The sequence below is a fragment of the Etheostoma cragini genome, chromosome 3 (genome assembly GCF_013103735.1).
Source record: "Etheostoma cragini isolate CJK2018 chromosome 3, CSU_Ecrag_1.0, whole genome shotgun sequence".
Lineage (NCBI taxonomy): Eukaryota > Metazoa > Chordata > Actinopteri > Perciformes > Percidae > Etheostoma > Etheostoma cragini.
In genome coordinates, this window is record NC_048409.1 from 11,249,331 (window position 1) to 11,253,767 (window position 4,437).

Below are 4,437 nucleotides of genomic sequence, written 5' to 3' on the forward strand. Positions count from 1 at the left end.
AGCTGTTTTCCCTGTTTCCCTGTTACTCTTTTTTGTGATCAAGTTTCTTATATTTTTGGTTTAGAAATTCTGAACAATCACAAGCGAAAACTGGGACATAAAAAAATGTTCAAGGGCCGAAAAAGAGAGAGAGAAAAGACGGGAAGGAGGAAACCTTAAAAAGAACGCAACAGAAAGAGTGACGTCCACAGCTTACAAATAATACATACAGAATGATATGATACAACAGATATTAACAAACACATACATAATATATACAGACACTCACACAGACAGACGCAAGACAAGGGACCAATGGAGCCAAGTGTCCAAAGTCTTTCCTGGTGCTCCATTAACGCGAGCTGCATATCCAAAAAAGAAAGGACCCATGTATGAGCAGACAAGTTATGAGGTGGTTTCCAAAAGGTTGCAATAATTTTCAGCATTTTTTTGAGCCCTGGAGAACTGAATGTATGACAAGTCACCCAGAATCAAAACACCGACAGCAACAGGTACACTGACACTTCAAGCAGCTTTACATTCACATTACGTTCTGTGAAGAGACAGCTGGAGAGGCTACACCAGCGCAAGGCTGCTGGCCCGGACGGCATCAGCCCCAGGGTCCTGAAGACCTGCGCCAATCAGCTATCTGGTGCTCTCCAGTATCTCTTCAACCTGAGCCTGAGCCTGCAGAGGGTGCCGCTGCTGTGGAAGACGTCCTACCTTGTCCGGGTCCCCAAGAAGTCGACTCCATCTGGTCTTAAGGACTACCGCCCAGTGGCTCTCACATCCAATGTGATGAAGGTACTGGAGAGGCTGGTCTTGGCCTACCTGAGGCCGCAGGTGAGTTCTTCTATGGACACTCTACAGTTTGCCTACCAGCCTCGTCTGGGAGTGGACAATGCTGTCATCTGTCTTCTGCAATGAGATCATTTGCACCTGAATGGCGGTGGCGGCACTCTGAGAATCACATTTTTTGATTTCTCCAGTGCATTCAACACCATCCAGCCACTGCTCCTACGTGAGAAGCTGCGGGTGATGGGTGTCAGTGTGTTCATAGTCTCCTGGATCATTGACTACCTGGCAGACAGACCACAGTTTGTCTGTTTGGACCGTGTTCTGTCTGATGTGGTGGTGAGTGGTACGGGGGCCCCACAGGGGACTGTGTTGTCTCCTTTCTGTTCACCTTATACACCACAGACTTCCAGTATAACTCAGAGTCATGTCACCTACAGAAGTTTTCTGATGACTCTGCAGTTGTTGGGTGTATAAGGGATGGACAGGAGGGGGAGTACAGAGCACTGGTGGATGACTTTGTGGAGTGGTCTAGTAAAAATCACCTGCTGCTGAACGTGGATAAGACCAGAGAGATGGTGATCGACTTCAGGAGGAAGGGAATGGCTTCGCAGCCCCTTTGCATGCTGGGAAGTGACGTGGACATGGTGGAGGAGTACAGATACTTGGGTGTCAACATCGACAGCAGGCTGAACTGGAAGGTCAACAGCACTGCTGTTTACAAGAAGGGGTGAGCAGACTGTATTTCCTGAGGAAGCTGAGATCCTTCAATGTGTGCAGCAGAATGTTGGAGATGTTCTACCAGACTGTTAGATTGTGGGTGACTCTGCTGTAAAAGATTTAAAAAACAGTAAAAATACCAAAATACTCTGTTTTCCCAAAATGGTGTCTGATTTGACCCAAAGAATCCCGGATATCTTGGCAGCACACCCAACTGTGAAGAACATTATTCTGAATATGGGGTCACATGATATTGTAAAGCAACAATCTGAACTGCAGAAACTGAACTTTAGGGAACTGTTTAACACAGTCAGCTCCCTAACGGTAGATGTGTTTATCAGTGGCCCTTTTCCACCAGTGAGAAGAGGAGCTGAGAGATTCAGGCGACTGTTGGCACTAAACAAATGGCTTTCAACTGAATGTACCGTCCATTCACTGCAGTTCATTTGCAGACATCTTTTTAAAGCAGATGGACTTTTCCTTAACAAGCCAGGAGTAAAGCTGTTTATCTCTAATCTGATCTACTTTCTGCACTACACATCTGGTCCCTCTGCCAAGGACACAAAACAAGAGGAAGACATAACAAAGTGTGGCAGTGATCCACCACAGCCCCCACCTGTGCAAAGATCTGACCATGGGAGTCCACAGAGTAGAGACATGAAACCTCAACTCCCCCATTCACCCATTCAGCACCCCTCAAACACCCTTACCAACCCAGAACCCTTTGAGGATCCATCGCTGTCTCCACTCACCCTTTCCCCTCATTCCCCTATGCACATGTTGGCGTTCACTGACCAGATGAAACAATTGGTCGTTGCTGGAACCAAATATACACCCCTTCCCTCCCCCATCGTTCGACTCCAGGCAAAAGTAAAACACTAGGCACCTCTGCCAGGATGTCGGCAAACTCCCTCCACCCAGACTGACAAGGACGCTTATGTGCAAAATCCAAAAGCAAGCATTTACTGATATGTGCCGGGTCTAGTCTGCATGCGTAGTGACACTCCTGACTCTTTCCAAGACAAGCCCGGGCCATGTGTATTCAATTCTTCCTCAATTTATGTTGTGATAGGTAATAGAAAAAGAATGGCGAATAAGCACTTAACTGCAAACTTAGCAAATTTAGCATCCATTCTTTGTCAGCCACAGCCTGTCCCAAAAACTGACAACAAACTAACACTAGCCTTGCTAAATGTCAGGTCTTTGGCAGGAAAATCATTTTTAATTAATGATCTTATTATTTATTACAATCTAGATTTTATGTTTTTTTAACTGAAACCTGGTTAGACCACAATAACTGACGTTCCGCTCTCTGATCATTCTTGGTTTTTTTTCAGCGGCATTATCTCTGTGCCCAAAAGTGTCCAAACAAAGATAAACCGAAAATAGTATATCCCTGAAAACACCAGTGAAATATTCATATTTCCCTCTCTGGGCTATCAGTGACTGAGCTCGTAGATAATATCAACTGTAAAATTACAAATGTTATTGTTGCCATTGCTCCCACTAAGGTCAAAGTTGTCTCTAGTAAGAAAAGATCTGAAAACAGAAAAAAGAGAATGTAGGAAAGCTGGACGAAGGTGGCGAAAAACAAATCTCCTGGTCCCTTATAACACATATAAAGAGAGACTTTGCATTTATAATGTGTAACTGAGGAATGCAAGGCGGTCCTTCTTCTCTGATATTATCTCTAAAAACAATAATAATTCACATGCTTTGTTTGCTACCGTCAATAGGTTAACAAACCCTCCAGTACCATTAGCATCTGAACTTTTACTAAGGCCTGCAAGGAGTTTGCCTCCTTCTTCACAGACAAAATTTAGAAGATTAGACAAACAGTCAGTACCTCCATATCAACTTGACTAGTTGCATGTCGGTCAAGAGTAAGCAACCGGTTAAATGTAAGATGATAAAAAGTCTATGATCCTTTAATATAAAGGCTTACACATTGTTAATTATATATACAAATATAAATGAATAGACAAGAATGGATTATGTGAGTCATGTAATATTCCCCCCACACCAATTACAAAAGAGCAAAACACAAAGACTAACTCTTGTGTTGTCTTCTTGTCAAAATTGAAAATCACCACTTTTGTTAATGCTTTTTATCAAAGTTTTTACCTTTTTCTCACATTTTTGTTCTTTTTTTCAACACCTTTTGATGCTTTTTTTCAATGTTTGACACTTTTTGGACGTTTTCAACACTAACTTAGTAACTTTAGTATTACTATTATTTTAGGAATTTATGGTCAATAAACCTCATTAGTAGGAAATTATACCTAATGTTTGAGTTAGAAAAGTAGAAATTTGGAATCATTTAGACTAAAACTAAAGGAATTTATGTTGATAGATAATCACAGACTTAGACTTCTCTTTATTAATCCTTTTGGGATGACTCCCCCAGGGAAATTGAAATTTCCAGCAGATGTTTTAGCAAGAAAAAAAGACCGTATAGAGATAACAAAAATAACAGACTGGAATATGTCAACTTTTACTCTATGCCATTTCGAAACCTCTTAAATTTTTTCTCTCCAAATGGTATAAAATTGAATAGGACACCTCAAAATGAATGAAAGTAGAGATTTGTACTTGCCAAAGAGAGTTGTGTGGAATCGATCATGTTATTTTAGGGAATTAAAAAGAACATTGATATAGGAAAACGGGTCAGTTTGACCCAAGGACAACATGACGGCTAAAAGAGACACAAAACGACACAACTTTATCTTTGTAGATCTAGGTTGAGTATTAGTTGTCAATTTGTGTCTATATTTTTTCTGTCACTTGGGTCACTGGCCCCTTACCCAGCAGGCCCATTCAGTGATTGATACAAAAGTTTGATCATTTTACGTAGTAGCTAACTTTAAAAAACATTGCAAGATAATATAAAATGTGGCTACAAATCTGTGTTAAACAACAGTGAATCCTGCCCTTAGAGGCCTG